Here is a 17,686-nt window from a genome sequence, read left to right on the forward strand (position 1 = left end):
CAATTAGCATCAGAGAATGGGGACTCACTGGGGGGCCAGTGCCTGGCAAACAAGCCTGTCCCCAGAGCTCGGCCCAGGCCCAGCTACTCAGGCTGCTGTCCACGCTGCCCATGCCCTCACCAGACTCTGGATGGACCTCAGAGATGGACGCAAGTGAAGCAGAGAGGGCCAAGCCCTGTTATACGCCAAGGATGCTTTATAGCAGATGTATGCTGACACAGGTAACTCTGAGCTTTGTCATGTGACCCTTCTGGTAGCGGGTCAGACTGCAGCACAGGATCAGACCAGGTCTGTGTATGTGTGTGTTTAGCTCAGTGGCCTAAGTGCCTGATTGGCAAATGCGAAGTCATGAGTTTGATCCCCGGTATCAGAAAACAAACAAACAAACAAAAAACAACAACAAAAAAGAAAAGACAGGTAATAATCTGAACCAAGTAACTTTCATAAAGAGCCATTCCCATGGATGACTAGCAGGAAGTTCCTGACAAGGCATGCCACGTGCTGAGTTCCTCAGTTCATGCCACAGCGGACTTCAAACCAGCACGCTTGCATCTCTACTACACAGTACTTTCCCAAGCAGTAGATTATGTCTGGGAGGCAGGATAGGGATCATCCCCCCATCTTATAGGTTAAGTCATTTAACAAACATTTGTTGAAAACTCCTCATCATCAAAACCTGGCTCAAGCTGGAGGAATTTAAAAGGAGCAAGGACCTGCTTGCCCTGGTGGGGTTTGTTGATGAGAAACAGGAGAAAGATCGACTCCTGTCTAAAAAGGAGTTGGGGGTTCCAGGAGCTCTCTGAGAGAAAACGAGGAGGCAGGACAAGGGCTGCAGGCAACAGGCTGTGGAGGCAGAAAGAAACCAGGCCTCTGAGCCTGGAGAGGGAGTACTTAGGCCCTGCTCCTGCCAGGCGCCTTGGCTTGGGCTGAGGCCTCTAAGTGCCATCAAAGGTCTTGGACAGGGATCCAAACTTTGAAAGGATTTTTTTCTGTTGAGAGCAGAACGATGTGGATTTGTCAGGTAGGAGGCCACTGCAGCACAGAAAGAGCACGAGCATGGAGGGAAGTATTGAGGGGTGAGGTCAGCCTGGCTGGGTGACATACTAGAAGGGGCAGCCAGGGGGGAGGGATTGGGAATGATTCAGAGAGCTGCTGGGGGAGTGGGTGACCATTAGGGGCCTTTGTTGGCAGAGAAGCTGAGTAGGGTGGAGTGTAAAATGATGGAAGCTGTGGAGAGGAGCGAGCGTGTGTGTGTGTGTGTGTGTGTGTGTGTGTGCGCACGCGCGTGCTCGGGTGTAGGCCTGGGTTCATCTGGGCTGCAGAGTTATTTGGGGGTCTCTGGTACCGAGGGGAGCAGTGCAGGGAACCAGTTGGGGTGAGACTGAAACAGGAAGGGCAGAAAAGAAGGTTTGAGGACACAAAGGAAAACTGCCTGGCCCAGGTGCTCCTGATTCCCTGAGCACCGGCCTAAAAAGGGCCTGCTGGAATGTGCTGTGGGCCCCGGCCTTTCCCGGGTCACACAGGAAAAGCCCTGCTCTAGGTGAGTCTCCCGCCCTCTTCCCTTCCCTTTCCCTTTCCCCCAGTGCTCTAGGTAGCACAGAGGACCTTGTGCACCAGTGCAGGGAGGCAGCCAGGGCAGCTCCCTCGGGGAGGCCTCAGCCTCGCTGAAGTATTTCATAATCTTGGAAGGACGGAAAATCCCCCCAGTTTTAACACAAAGCCAGGCAGGCTGAAAAATGGCCTTGAATTTGCAGAGATGAAAAAACAAAAGTCTATCAACATTAGAGATGGGAGGGAGCAGGGAGCTTTGGTGGATCCATGAGAGTAGTAGTTCTGGGTTTCACCACTCAAACCCGGAACCTAGGCAGAGGAGGGCAGATTGGGGGTACAAGACAAGGAGCAGTGCTTTCTGGTGGGAGATGCTTTTTTTTTTTTTTTTTTGGCATCTCTCCTGAATAACAGTACAAAGAGCTTCCAGAGTCTCAAAAAGGGTTAACTGCAGATCCTCTAACTCCTCCACTTGCTAATTTTTAAATGCAAGCTGAGCTTTGAGTGCCCCTCCTGGAAGGCTGAGAAAGGCCAGAGGCCGGCAGAGACTCTGCACTGAGTCTGTGAGCCTCCACCCCCAGTGCAGCCAGGAATGTGAATGCTTTTGGAGAAGGGCACCTCCATTCCCTCCCTCACCCAACATGTTCAGACGCCTGAGCCAAGACTTCATCCCCGAGCTTCTGTCCTCCATCCAGGGCTGAGTGGCTTTGTTAACAGACGAACGTGACTCCCAAATGAACCTTTGAGATTGGCTTAATGGAACTAGCAGAACCTGGATGAGAATCGTGGCTCAGGCCCCTGTGCCCCTAAAGACATATATCAACTTCCATCAGCGGGAGGGCGGCCATCAGGGAGCCAGAGAGCTGGGAAGAGTGCTCTGCCTTGGACCCTCTTTTCAGGCCACACCCAACTCAGGGCTCAACCCCCACCCTCAGCCACTCTAGCTTCTGAGAGACAGGGCCTACATCTACGTGCACTGACAGGAACACACACAACCAGACACACGCCACGCATGCATCCTGCTGCCTGCCAGAGCCAAGGTTTTGTCTCATCTTCACGTTGCTTCTTGTCTTCCTCAAAGTCCAGCAGCACCTTCTGAGGCATAAGTCACAGGATGCCCGAGATCTCACTGGGCTTAAAGGTTCTTCCTGATGTCTCAGAATCTAGCCTCTGGTCTCATCCTAACTCCAGTCCAGTCCCTTGGGATCCCAGCTCTTCTCAGGGAGGACGATAGCCCTCCTGTTTAGGCGCTTGTTCTGTGGTAGAGTCCAGCACTCGCAGTGCTTTCCCCCTAAGTGCTGCTGGGCATTGTGGACTTCAAGTTTAGTGAATGGGTCCCCCCTCCCCCACCCCAAGCAGATACTAGGCATTGTAGCTAAGAGCAGCTTAGCTGGAGGAATGACATGCTTGAGGCCACTGGGGCTTGGGCACTTGAGATGACAGAACCCAGCCCTCCTCCTCCATGTCTGGGAAAGGGCTGGGGAAGGGTATTCTGCCTCCAGACTCTGGCAGAGGGAGTCTTTGTCGTGTGTGTGTGTGTGTGTGTGTGTGTGTGTGTGTGTGTGTGTCCAGCAGAAGCAGGGTGGGTAGGGAAGAGAGGCAGGGCCCTTTCAGTGCTTACCTGCCTTTTTAGTATCTAGAGGAACCTGGTCATGTGGGTTTGGGTGCTCAGAGATGTCACAGCTGGGTACTTGGACCATAAGTCACCCTCCCAAAGCTATGCTCCCCTTTTTGCCTGGGCATGAAATATCCCTAGCGCCTCTTATAGACCAATGGTTCTGAGTCCCTCGCACCTTGCTTTACCCAGGGCAAGTGGCAAGCTGCTTCTAGCAGCCACTCGCCCTCCTGTCTTCCTCAGCAAGCCACATACCCCCTCAGCTTCTGCTAGCTTGTTTTGTCACTAAAATGTCTGGATCACTGCTAAATGGTTTCCGCTTCGTTGACTTTTCATTCTGTCCTCCCTGTGCTGGCCTTGTGCTGGGACAAGGGGTTGGGAAGACTGTAAGGCAGGAGCCCCACTGGGGCTCTCCACAGGTTGCAAAGAGGGAGGGTCAAGTCAGGGGCTCTAGGCCATCACTGCAGACAGTGCCACCCTCCTCTCCAGTTCTCCGTATTTCCCAAGGGTGGGCTTCTTCCCATCCTCAGGCATCTTCTTTCCCAAGGTTGCTTGAGAAGCCTTAAACTTTGGGGGGTGGGGAGAGCATCCTAAGGGTGGCATTGAGTCCCAGGGTCAGGGTGGAGATTATCTGTGCAGAGGCTGATAGGAACATCCCCAGGGCTGACTTCAAAGCTGCTGCTGGACCAGAATCTTAGCTTCAAAGTCAGCCAGCTGAGCTATTTGCCTGTAAAAGTGGGGGAGGGGAAGAGCCTGCCTCCCAGCCACCTGAGAGCTCAGGGTCTCAAAGGCCTTCCTGGGTTGGCTTTTGACTGGAGGGCACCACCCTACCGCCAGGCACTGGAGCCACTGGAGGAGAGAGGTAACAGACTCTCAAAACACTATGGGAAGTCACCACTACCGCCCAGGGTTCTGAGCTTAGAATCCAAGATGTGGTAGGGATGGGCCCTGTAAGGTAGCTCTAGCCGCAGCCCAGCTTCCTACCTTGTTGCCTGACCTTCTGCCCAGCTTCTCCTCCAATGCTTGTTTGTTGGTAGGCCTGGCTGATCATGTGCAGGTGGAGAACATGTAGATTGGTCTGGTGGAACAGTATAGTAGACCAAATAGTAGTTCTGAACCAGGCTGCCTGATACAGATTCCAGGTCCAACTTGATTTAGGTGTGTGTTGTGTTGAAATGAACAAGGGCAGGCCCATAGGGTGAGGTTCCACATTCACGCGAGTGCCTGGCCCTATCAGTAGCCAGCAAGCCTGGCCACAGTGCCACTGTAGTGTAGAACTGTGACACTGGGCCCACTTGGCCAGTGCAGAGCAGCAAGAGGGAGCCAAGGCCAGGGTTCTGCTGTGAGTAAGGGGAGGCCGGGGTCCCGTGCCTGCACAGAGGGCTAGCAAAGGGTGGCAGTTGTTGGGGAAGTTCACCAGACATGGCAGGAAGAGTCCCCCTACCCCACCCCCCGAGGCTGCACATTTGACATACTTGGATTTTCATTTTCCTTGTCTAAACAGAGGCCTGTCATGGCACCTCCCTCCCAGATCAAATAGCCCTGTGTGAGTGAGCTCTGGTGGACCTTCTTCCATGCTCTCCACTGGATCCCCTGCCTGACCCCAGCACATTCAGGTCTCAGAAGCTAGGACTCCTCAAGCAAGTACCACCTGAGCTCAAAAGTGTGCCGATTCCTCCCACACATAGAAAACATCAAAGGAAAGCCTCAGGCTGACCCCTACTTGGGGGAGAAGTACAGCTCACAGCCTAGCCTGCCTAGCTGTGGTGATTTTCCATCCCACCAGGACTCTGGCATTTGAGGCTCTTTGGGGACCGGGGTTGGGGCTAGAGCACATAAATGCAGCAAAGGATGACTAAGGAGCATGGCTCTTTAGGAGTCCACCCAGGTGACTTGTGAACTGCTGGCTTGAAATCCCAGGACCATGCATAGCAGAACAGTGTATACCTGGGCTCCCTGAGAACTTGCTGGCCAGTGGAGGTCATGGTTTTTGCAGGAGCCTGAGAAGAATGGAGAAGGGATGCTTGCCTCTCCATCAACTATACATCTTTGAATGGGTTACCACATGGGGCTGAGTTGGGTACCTCGGGGAGTGGACTGCACAGAGAGGACCAGTCCTAAAACCCACATGTCTGGAACAGTGCTCCTAAACAGTCTACACCTACACAGGCAGCCCAGGCTTATCCAGCTACCCCAGACCCTGCTCACAGTCCTCAACAAAAGCCCTATGAGGCCTGGGAATTCAGCATTTCTCAAAACTGAGAAATATGAAGCCCAGAAATGGTGGGCTGGATGGATCTGTGTTTGAAAATGAATGGGCATCTTAGGGCAGTACTGGCTGGGAGGTAGGCTTCCACTTAGGCTTTTGGCTTTCATTTGTGCCTTATGATCCGAGCTGATGCTCAGAACTCGCTAAATGCAGTGCATAAGCTGAGGGTTGTTTGATGTACTTATACTTGGGGAATCTAATGTCACTCCTTAGTGTCCTTGTGCCTGCCAGCTTTTGGCTCTAAGCTCTTGCTTCTGCCTCAGCACCCCGGGCATGTTTTACTCCTTGCTTTTGTTCACTAGATAACACAGTGCACTGTGGGCCAGAGAGACCTCATAGATCTGGACTGGACTGCCTTTTGTCTCCAGGCTGTTCACTGGGCAGACACACATCAAGAATTTCTGTCCAGAAAATGTGGCAACTCTGAGTACCTTTTATTGTTTGGGGGCATGGGCAGGAGGGTGCCTGCTCTCCACCTATGGCTATGAGCCTTAGGTATCTAAGGCTTCTGGTCACATCCTGTTTCTACCAATAAATCCAAGCAAATGCACTCTTCCCCCAACCTGGAGCTGGTTAGGACTGGCCAGGAAGCATGCAGAATTGTCTAGGGTCTGGCAGGAGTGGGACAGTAAGGAATGTTTCTGTACAGTGAAGGACTGGGCTGGATGGATCTATGTTTGAAATGAATGGGCATCTCAGGGCAGTGTTTGTGCACTGGCCAGGAGGTAGGGGCTTCTCCACTTTGCTTTATTGTCTGTCATAAATCTCTCTGCTTCTCCTCATCAGTTTGAAATGTTTATTCTGAATTTAAGTCCTACTCTTTAGCAAGTCATGTTTTACAGGAAAACCATCACGGATGGAATCATGCAATTCCTATTTGTTTTTTTTTTTTCAGTTACTCTTTCTTGAAGAAAGCTTAACTAGGTGAGCAGCCAGAGTCCTAGGAGCTGACATTTGCAGGCAAAAATGGAGGCACAGTGGCCTCATGTTTGCAAGGAAAACTAGGCCCCTGTGTGTCTGGTCTTGCAGACTAAAATGCTATTGCCTAGACTCAGACTGACAGGTTCCGGTGGCTGGGGACCCTCGTTCCACCATCACCTCCAGCCCTATCACCTGCTGTGTACAAGCCCTCACTAGGGAACTTTCATCAAGTGCTGGCACATTCCTAACATTGGCCTGGCCCCCCACCTCCTGAGTTGTGAGATATGTGTCCCAGGAATGAGAAAACTTGGGCTGTGGCTCATGACAGCCTTGTCCTTCAGCAGTGGAAGAAGCCTGCCTCCCTCCAGAGGGCAGAACCAGCACTAGCCAGTAAGGGAGGGTGTCTGAACATGCAGCCTGTGGCAGGAGGACGCCTGGCCATACTGAAACACAGTCATGTGAATAACTCCTTAAGTGCCACCATTTTCTGTCTGGGAATGTCTGTCCCAACCCTTTCGTTTTTTGAGCTACAAAAACTAAGAAGGCCAGCATGAGGCTGTGAGTTCTATTTCCGGTTTAAAAAAACAAAAAACTAAGAAGGTCTGAGAAAGATCATACAAATCACTAAACTTTATGGTTACCTGGATTTCCCTACAGTGACAACAGAAAGAATAAGCTTAAGGGGGTGAGACTTGTGACCAGATACCTGCTGATAGACTTTAAATCCACTACTTTGGGATGAGAGTGGGGCGGGGGGGCCTTGCCAGAGCTCTGAAACACTACTACCTTTCAGATCTGCCTCAGGCTGTCTGGAACCAGCAAGCCTTCATGGAACCCGGGCCTGGGCCTGACTTCTGCTGACCCTAGCATAAATCCTTATTCACTCGTTCATCTGTTTCTTCATCAAACATTCACTGAGGGCTTGTGATGGGCTCCATAGGGATTAAGCAGCGAAGATAAAACATTGAATAGAAATGGCCAGGCTCTGCCCTTGCGGACTTTGAATGTGACTGAAAGAGACAGATGGTAAGTCCTTCTCCACAAGCAAACACGCAGTTATACATTAAGGATGGGAGGGAGGTGTGCATTCTTCATGGCCCCGTCTGAAGCTTAGAATTTGGCTACTCTAAGGAAGCGACCTTTCAGCTAAGACTGGCAGGATAAGTCAGCCCCCACCTGGGAAGGAGAGGGAGGGTCAGGAAAGAGATTGACATGTTTAGAAATGATACTGAGACAATTCAGGAGTTGTGGCATCTTCAGCAGCTTTATTGCTCTCTGGCTTTGTGACTCTGGGCCCTAAACTTAATCCCTTAAGTCTCAGGCTGATATCTCTAAAACTGAAATGATAATATCTGATGTCAAAGGCTGCAGTGAAGATTAGCAAAATGATGTTTATAGCTACTCAGCACAACGGCTGGCAAACAGAATGTAAGTAGTATTATCTCAGGATTATTCTTGAGACTAAAAGTATGTTCAGGGCCTATGTATTTTCTCTTCACCTGAGCAACAGAGCTGGGTCTCCTTAGGAATAGCTAGATGTAAGGAGCACGGATGAAAGGACCTTAACTTTCAAGGAAGCAGGGAGTGCATGTACCCTGTTCCTTCTGTCCCCTGGGGGCTGTTCCAGCCTGGCACAGTAGTTGGTCATAACACTGAGCAAATGAACAGATAGTTGGGCAGCATTGGCAGATGCCTGGGCTTTACGGGTGAGGCAGCAGCCTCTGTATCTGTGTTCAGGATACTGTACTGAATTTTCTGGTTTTATTAAGCACCAAAGGCCTCGATCCACCATGCATCAGCTGGTGGGGCGAGGAGGGGGTGTCATACAGTTTAGACCAGAGCTGCCCTTCATTGATCTGAGATCACTGTGTGTTTGCACACACTCAGGTATATAGGAGAAGCACTGCTAAAAACCTCCAGAAAAGGTTGTTTTCCTAGTAAAGGGTGTGCTCCTTGCAGGCTGTTGACCAGCTCAGCGAGGACTAGTTTGGCTTTACCACGCCCCACTTTCCATTTAGAGAGGCTGAGGCCATTAAGGTCACCGGGTCTTACTTTCTCCCAGAACACTCACTCAGATTCCCAGTCTTTGTCTTCAGTCACCTCCACTCCAAGAGCCTCTTTCTACACAGGGTGAGCAGGCAGCCATACAGAGGAGACTAGAGGCCCTGATTTGGAGAGACTGTGAGAAAATCAAGCTCCCCTCTGGGAAAGGAATGAATGCCCAAGGCTGGCCCCATGACTCTTAAGCTCTTCCTTAGGTCACTTTTGAATCTCTGCATCTGTCCTATGTTGAGGTCACTGGCCTGTCCCCATAAAATATAAATAACACATTCATGACTTTTTCTAAATTTCTTAACATTCTTGAAATAGAATTGAATTTTGTCACAGGACTTTTTTTTTTTTTTTTTGTCTTTTTGAGACAGTGTCTCACTATGCAGTTCAAGCTGGCCTAGAGCTCGATTTGTAGTCCAGGTTGGTCTTGAACTCACAACAATCTTTCTGCCTCAGCCTCCTGAGTGCTGGGATTACAGGCATACGCCACCATGCCCGGCCACAGGATATTTTTTTCTTCTTTTCTTTTTGGCTATTTTAAACTGATCATGTCATTAATGAAATCTCCCAGAAATCTCTTTTTGGGCTCCAGTTCCCCTGGTGTCCTAATCTGATAAGGCTAGCATAATGGAACACATGCCCAATTCACCTGTGATAGCCACAGCAAAAAAATTTTAAATCCAGAACCTTTAAAAATTCTGCCCTACATAAAGTCATACTAGGAGTGCAGGGGTCCACACAACAACCTGGACAGCCTCCAGGGAATTGCAGTGTGAATCAGCCAGTCCCAAAAGATGACATGCTGTATAATTCCATTTATATAACACTCTTGGCATGAAACAATTATGTAAATGAAGAACAGACTAGTAATCGTCAGGGGCGCAGGACAGATTGGGATAGGAAATCATGGGGAGTGTTGCTAAAGGGCAGTGTGGAGGGTCTTTAATGCCTGTGTCCTAGTCATGATATGTCCTATAGCTTTGCAAGATGCTGCTGCTAGGGAAACTGAGAGAGTGCCCTGTGTTATTTCTTACAGCTTCATTTGAGTCTGCAACTACCTAAAATGAAAGAGTTTTTAAAAAAAAAATCATAATCCCCAAGTATAAAAAAAAAATCTCAAGAACCCTGAAATTAATTTTAAAATGTAAAAAGTAGAGGAAGATCTAAACAACAACAACAAAAAAGAAAGGACACTATAATTTATATGACCACATGGATTAATTCCTCAGACTTGTGGCTAGAAAAACGTCTATTTTTAAATAAGTAATTCTTCTAAATTTATCAAAATTCAATAAAGATTCAGTAGAAAATAACAACAACATATGAATGGATATGCATACTTTTTTAAAAAATTAGGCACAGTGATTCTGAAGTTTATGCAGAAACAATTACAGGCCCAGAACGGTTACAGCGCGGCCCCATACCCTTCCTGGTCTGGTTTGAAAATCCTCATCTCATAGCTGGGGCTGTTTCCCCTCATTGTTCACAGCTTCAGACAAACATGGTGAGAAAGGGAGCAGATTTCAGATTATCCATCCATCCTGAATATCTTAGAAAGATGCATTTTCAATATTGTTTTCCTGATAGCGATGCTACTTACCCAAATTTGCTTCCCCTCTGGCTCTTAAGTAACAGACCAGAGAAATCCTGCCACAGATAAGGATGTTGTAAAGTTGCCTAATGAAATAGCTGGTCTCTGGCTTGTTCCCAGACCTATTCCCAGGCCAGGGCAGTTTAGAAATGGACACAAATTAAATGAGAGTTTGAGATATGATAAAGGTAGCAGTTGAAATCAGTGGAAAGAAGATGATGTGCTCAAATAAATAGTGTTGGGACAAGTACATAAACATATGGAAAATAAATTGGATTTAGTAACTCTTTATACCAAAATCCAGATAAAGCAATGATTTAAATGTGAGGCATGAGATAAAAAACATGATGGAAGAAAATGTGGGAAAAGTTATTAAAACAACCTCAGAATGAGGAAGCTATTTCAAAATTTCAGACCATAATCCCTAATCATAAAAGACTGACGGAGCTGACTATGTGAAATTTAAACATTTCCACTAGTAAAGATATAGAAAAAGCTAACAGACCAAAGAAAAAAGTAGGATGAACTATTTTGAAAACATGTGACATAGAGATATCCTGTGAATCAGTAAGAAATAAACAGTCCAAGAGATATGAAGGGATGGCTCATAAAAAAGAAAATGCACGAGTTTTAATCTTCTGAGAACTTCGCTTTGAACAAAACATTCCCAGTAAATTAAAGCTTCAGTGTACCATTTTTTCGCCTATCAAACTTACAGATAAAAGTCATGATTGTATACTAGTTGGTGAGGGTGGAAGGCAATAGGTATGTTTATATAATGTTCATCATGGTACAAGTGGGCACAACCTTTACTGTATTTGGCAATACCCATCTAAATGTGTACAAATAATCTAATCTCTCTAGAAATGGGGGGAGAACCTCTTACAATGAGTCCACTATAGTGAGGACCAAAATGTTACAATAAGCATATAATGAAAAGCAATACTTATGAAACTACTTTACATACAGTAGAGGTTGTCATAATTGCAAATATGTAGTCATTTTGGGAATGCAACTAAATAAGAGGAGCTGGTTTATTTTGTAAAGCATAATATGGTAATGTTCCAGGCCTCTTTGACTTGATAAGTGACTCTGGCAGCCCTTGCACAGAGGACCACTTAGAGAATATTACAGGACTTCCTAGCTTCTCCAAGGGGCTATGCTGCATTTTTCATGATCTCTTGTGTTCTCTGTTGAAATGCATATCCAGGCATTAGCCCTGAATTTTTTTTTTCCCCAATAACTGGTCTGTGTCCACTCTCCACTGGAGAAATTCTTAAATATTATGTTCCTTAACTTGATGAAACCCCCAATTTCGGCAAGTTTACCATTCCTCTTTATAAGTAGTTCACATTGTGTGTACTTTATTGTCTTTACTGGACAAGAAACAGCCTGGAAAAAGATTAGTTAACAGAGATGCAAGTGGGGATAAGATGGTTGGGGAGAAACAGTGTTCCGTGGAGAGCTAATTTCAAAGGGAACTAATTTCATAAATGGTCGGCTCATTAGTGAATATATTTGAATGGTTAATGGCTATTTTTAGCCGCCCTATACATCCATCAATAGGGGAGTTGTTCCATAAATCATGGCACAATAGAAAGCTCTGCAGCTGTTAATGAAAAGATTTGCTAGATGTCTTAATATAGATCCTTCTCCAGAACACACTAGCATCTTTGCTTTCCAATAGCACACACTGGTGCTGAGTGCTTACCAAGATGCGGGAGGGCTCTCCAGTCAAATCTGAAAGGTTTCATTACAGTGTGGCCTCTGTGCCTAACACACTGGCAGTCACTCAATTCTCAAGCATTCTGGGGATGCTTCATGCCACAAACCATCATGCCCCCTGGTCCCTGTGCGAAGAGCTACTGGCCATCTCCTGCCAAGCAATGTGTCAGTGCTGCTATTTGAAATGCCCAAGGCCTTAATGAACTGCTCCTTTGACTCTGAAGAGTCCCACCCGTTTCCTAAAGGCCTCTTGTATTCCTGAACCTGTTTAGAGCCCTTCCACACTACCACCTACATGTCTTGGCCATGCAGTGGAGGCCCAACTTTTGCTAGAAATGGGGTGGTTAGAAGGAAGCAGGAAGACTACAGGTAACAACCTGAGCAGTGAGCATGTCCTGTCTAGGAAGAGTCCAGCCTTGTGGCTACACATCTGGCAGAGATCAGAGGCCGTGTTCCTCACAGAGCACACTGGAAGCCCAACCATGGGAGCGCAGTACTTCATCCACCCTGTTCAGAGCTGTCACCTATCCTTATTAGTGGCTTTCTGTATAGAGGTGCCCAGGTAGTATTTGGAAAGAAAAATGCTTCTCAGCTATCCTGCACCACAGGAAATCATTATTGTGTAGGCAGCTCAAAAAGAAGTACAGTGTACCTATGTGGGAAGTCACAAAGCAAATACAAAGAAATACACATATATGGATCATGTTACTATTGGCATGAAAAGAAGAGAAACATAAGTGTATGCACACGCAGATATACATGCATTTGCTCAAATAAAATCCCTCTAGAAAAATCCAGTACGAAACTGCCAAAAGTGGTAACTTGTAGGGAAGGAAACTTGGGAATCCGGATAGGACAGTCTCAATTGTCACTGTATTCTTTTTTGTACTCAATTTGTGCTATCAGTGCTTATGGCATGTAAAGCTTATTTTAGTATGATTTTTGAGCACTGCACTGGTCCACTAAGAATGGCTTGCTCCTCCCCAGTGTGGCCAGGGTTTGCCAGGCTCTGGGTGGATGGTGGGTAGCCCTCAGCCCTGTGAACAGCGTGGATGGCACGCCTTGTGAGCAGCGCTCTCCATGCACGGCACTGAGTCTGGTTCCTGTCACTCGGTGCAGCGGGAGCTGCTCCAGCACAAAGAGGTATTTGAAAGGGAAAAGGCAGAGCCAGCTTCAGGGCAGGCCCTGGGCGGGTTCTGGAGAGCCCTGCCACCCTGTGCTGGGGGGTGGCACCCCTACCTCATCTGTACAGAATGGGAGGCTCTGGCAAAATGAGCCCCAATACTAGGTCTCCTTGCTATAGGATTTTGAGGGGAGTGGTTTTGAAAGAAAGGAATGAGCACAGCATGTCCTGATTGCTGTGTCTCACTAAATATTTAAGTTTTTATGTAACTTTTTCCCGTTTTCAGTAATCTTGGATTTTGGTTAATGTGAAATGACAACAAACAATGTATTTTTTAATTGATTTGCCTCATGTCTATTACTTTAAATGTTTTCTAATGCCTAGCCACATCTCAAACTTATTTTTTTGTAACTTAACTTAGATTCTGCTCAACATTCATGTTTTAAATTGCCCAAATGCTGCTTTGGGGAGGGGTGAGTTATCTTCACTACTGAAACAGCTCCCTTGGGAGCTGGCTTGGCGCTGGCTCTTCTAGGGAAATGACACAAAGTTGATCTAAGAGGGGCCCTCACCGCTCCCCACTGCAATGCTAACCCCAGCAGGGGGGAGGGGAAAAAGAGTCCATGAGCCTGAGCTTCCCTCCAGGCCTACCCATTCAGGACATGCTGACACTCAGTCTCTCTGCCCTTGGCTTCCCCGTCCCCCACCTGGACTCTGGCAGAGAAGCTAGGCGGGAAGCAGCTAGCCGAGTGCCCGCCACTGTAAGAGGAAACGAAGAGAAACAGCTCCAGGCAGCCCCAGAAGCGAGGCCTGGAAAAACTCTGCAGCTGGAGCTAACACAAAGGACTTTTCAGACCCTGCAGCCAAGGTGCCCAGTGAGCATTTTTTTTAAACAGCTATTAGGGTGACAAGCCTTTCCAAAGGCCAGCAGTTGGCAAGAGTTTCCAGGAAGCTGGTCTGGCACTGGGCTGGGATCGGAGCAACTTTAATGAGTGAAGTTCAGAAGGAAGGAGTCATCAGGAAAGGTTTAAGGTTCAACAAACTTTTCGAATTATTTCGCAAAAAGTTCTGGCTTTCTAATTCCCGGGCATGTTTCACTCTGGTTGTTTCAAACCACCAGAGCCTATTTCACAGTCAGTGCCACCTGCATGTTGCTGATACAGTCACTAGAGGTATTTGTCTAACTCCCAGGGACGGCTTTGCAAGTACCAGCCGGCGCCTAGGAACAGTAGGGTCATCTCATCTTGTCAAACAGCCTCCACCCACGTGCCTTCGCCTTCTGCCATCTCCATGGCTGTGTGCACGCTCACATGCACACCTTCCCCAAGCAGGAAGCTGCTCTCTGCCAAGAGCGAATGGAATTCCGATTTCCAGAGGGTGCCCTTGGCCTCCAGCTCCATGGCTGTATGAGGAAGAAAGGTCCTAGTGTGTGTGCTGGGGGCTGGGAGAGAGAGAGGCCTCCATCTCCGTTCACGTCTCTCTAGGCCCCAAGACAAACCCACAACTGGCTGTGCTCTCCCCAGCCACACCCAGCCTCAGTCGCATTCCTTCTCTTCCTGAGCCCACACTGGGTGGCCCCGCAAAGCAGCTTGCACACCTCCCTTCCCACCACAGGGGGACCTGCCCAGGCCCCCAAGAGATAGCCAGACAAGTGAGAGGCTCACACTGCAGGCCCACAGCAGCTACAAAGTGTGGAAGAGTCCTCCAAAGCAGTCCCCATGGAAGAAGACACACTTGTTCCCTATCCACCAGTCCCTGAGACTAAACTTCCAGGCCTTCCCATGCCTGTTTTCAGTAAGTCTTTCTTTTTATCCAGTCATCACTTGACTGACCTGGGACCTGGGACCACCATCACTGGTGGACCTGGGAAGGAAGGGCCACCTTAAAGGCTTACATAGCCTTTCTCTACTAGAGGTTCCCAACATACTAACAAGGAGGCCTGGCACCCTTGAGAGTCAAAACATTTATTGGAAAACCAGGTAAATGAGTCAAAAGTTGTGATCAGCAGAGGCAAAGTGGACAAGGTTACTCATACTTCTCTTTAGCCCAAGTACTTGGACTTTGCATGGGTAGAGGTTAGGCAGAGTGACCATTCTGCCAGTAGTTAGAATGGACAAGTAGTTGTGATAAGCAGGTACGTTTATCTTCAGTGTTCAATGAAGCCTGGCACTAAGCTAGAACCAACAAGGCCTGGTGCCCAGGCAGAGGATTTGGTAAACAAAGGCCAACCCGAGCTCCTTTCCGACTGTTCCCTTGGTTTGCTACTAAGACTTATTTTCAAATGCTGTAGCCTCTGAGCAGCCAAGATGATTTCTCCTGAGATTGACTCTGGGGAGAAGACTCTAGGTTGGCAGCCTGGATCTTGACATTTTACCTGTTCTTAAAGTCTATACATGTTATGTCACAGTTGGGCTTCTTTCCTTGGCTCAGGGGCTTATTTTGATCCTCATGTCTGAGTCAGGAATAGTATTTTTCTTTGGAGTCTTCTGACTGTACCATGAAGTGTTATTATGGCCTGAGTAGCCAACTTCACTATCCCTTTTGGCTAGCCCTAGACTTCATCTTTAAGTATTTATGTCATGGTTCAACTCTGCCAACTTTTCCTTCCTGGCAGAGCCTGGAGTGAACTTGGTTGGGAGTCACTATTTCTCACTACCTAGGAGACCCTGCATGGTCAGGCCCAAAGCCTTGAGTGGCAAGTATGGCTTATCCAGCAGTCAGTTGGCCAGGGTGTAGTACTCAGGGAAGGTCCTCTATCAGCTGCTAAACTGGGGCCACTTGCCAGCCCTGGTGAAGGGGACTGGCAGAGCCAGGTATAGGAGATAGGCCTCACTAGGCCAGCAAAAGAGCACGGGACTAGGAACCAGGTGTCCTGGCCTCTCACCCTCCATTAGCTGGCCTTGTCCTCTGGTCAGGGTTGTCTTATCTTAGTCTTTGGGTTCTGGTTTCCTGTTGGTCCATCTCTTGATGCCTAAAAGGAATGTTTTCCTGACCAAAACCCAGGTCGTACAGTCTGATGGAGTCTGATGGAATCACTTCTCATTGTGAGATCCAAGCTGGTGATGGAGGGGCCTGGCAGCACAGAGCTCCTAGGTACTGCCATGAAATGTGGGGAGAATTTCTCATGTGAAATCCATCTGAGTTTCTGAGGTAGACAGTCCCACTCCTGGTCCTATGCACACCCCAGCCTGAGCTCAGTCAAGCAAGCCTTTCACCGAGCATTATTCCACTGAAGGCCAGCTACACCCTAAAGTCCCTGCTTCTGCTAATGGCTAGTCCACACACTCAGTTGGCGGGGTTTATGGGACAGTTCAAAAAGAACAGCAGGAAGATAAAGCATTCAAGTGTTTCAGACTGGAAGGGATTCAGTTTAACTTAACAAATCCAGACATGAACCTAAAGAAAACAGTGAAAAATAAGCCCACCTCCAAAAGGCCCAAGAGGAAGGATTAGGTAGAAGAAAGATCCTCTCTGGGCAGAGGATGGTTGTCCCAGTCTGGAACATTGGGGAGCAGGGGAGGACACTGGGCCTGAATGCAGGTGAGAGCCAGGGGATAAGCCTAGAATGCACCCTAGGCGGGCTTAGGTGAGAAGTTCTGATTTGACCTTGGGCCCCATTCTTTCTACCCCAGAGGGAAAGACCAAATGCCAGAAGAATGGTAGTGGGGCACAGAGCCCAGCCTCCTGACACTACTCACCCCCACTCTCCACCCCCTGCTGGCTCCCTGAGAGTAGCAGCATAGGCCCACAACCATGGCAAGGGTATGTGTCTCCATCTAGGGAGGAACCTTGACGGAGTGTGAACATGTGGGTCATTCCATTCTCTTGCACAGCCCTGTCTACACCACCACTGCCCAAGTACTCTCTACCAACTTGAAAACCCACACTTTGCTCTGCCTCAGTTTCTCCAGCAAGGCCACTGTTACAGTAAAGTTACACTTTGGGTGCAGTGCAGTCTGATTTAATGTGATGGGTGCAGTGCAGTCTGATTTAATGTGAGGGCTGTGTGCCAAGGTCTTTAAAAAAAAGCAGGTAGAGTAACAGTGATCTTCGAAAACCCCTTGAGTTGAACCCAAAATAATCCTTTTCCCACAGCTTTTTTTTTCTTGTTTCTCATGCCTAGTGAAGTAGGAGAGAGGGGCTGTGGATGTCCTGGGTCCCTGGGAGAGGCCTGCTAAATGTCCTTGCACCTCCTGCCATCCCAGAGGGAGCCTTGGGGGCTGTAGCCACATGTGTGGAGAGATAACTTAAAGAGAAGATCAAAGCAGATGAGGGGCCAGAGCTGAGAAGGCAGAGCTGTCTGTCTGGCTTTGAGGCTGATCCTGGATTCCCATCTATCTCTGTCTCTTTTTATTTCTCTTCCTTTTCTCGCTGCTTTCAAGATGGCACCCCAGGTTTTCCATGGAGCTAATCAGATCTGACAAACTTACAGTCAGACCTCCTCTTCTAGCTAGTCAGTCACCTCCAGAGCTGCCAAGGACAGTCCAGCTGTGGCCTCTGCGTAGGACGTTGTACTTACCTTATCCCTAAAAGGTCTGTTCCTAGAAAGCTTAGTAACCACCATGAGAAGCCACAAGGCTGGGCTACTCTGCATCATGGGAGGACAGGTGAGCCTTGCCCACGGCCCTTGGCTTCCTTCCTGGTAGTCTTATGTGGTATCTATAGAGGCTACCCTCACAGAATTCCCCTTGCGGAAAGTAGCTATAAAACCCACATGATCAGTATCCAGGCCATCCCATTCTGCACAGCGGCCTCCTGTGCCAAGGATCATAGAAGCCCTTTGTTTCCATGCAGCCTCATTGCTGACCTCCCAACCCTCACGACTCCAGCCTGTCTTCTGCC

At 48.3% G+C, this 17,686-nt stretch overlaps 1 protein-coding gene and 1 long non-coding RNA gene across 13 annotated transcripts in view; one reads left to right on the forward strand and one right to left on the reverse strand.

The window, feature by feature from the left end:
- Positions 1–17,686, reverse strand: part of Kcnq1 (potassium voltage-gated channel subfamily Q member 1) — a 314,775-nt gene that overhangs the window by 140,716 nt on the left and 156,373 nt on the right.
- Positions 1–17,686, forward strand: part of LOC134470922 (uncharacterized) — a 69,030-nt gene that overhangs the window by 6,022 nt on the left and 45,322 nt on the right. Inside the window, exon 2 of the long non-coding RNA XR_010040183.1 lies at positions 1–17,686. This exon is cut by the window's right edge and continues 45,322 nt beyond it. This is a non-coding gene — a long non-coding RNA (uncharacterized LOC134470922).

The sequence above is a fragment of the Cavia porcellus genome, unplaced genomic scaffold (genome assembly GCF_034190915.1).
Source record: "Cavia porcellus strain 051 isolate PalLab524CR breed Dunkin Hartley unplaced genomic scaffold, mCavPor4.1 scaffold_17, whole genome shotgun sequence".
Classification (NCBI taxonomy): Eukaryota; Metazoa; Chordata; class Mammalia; order Rodentia; family Caviidae; genus Cavia; species Cavia porcellus.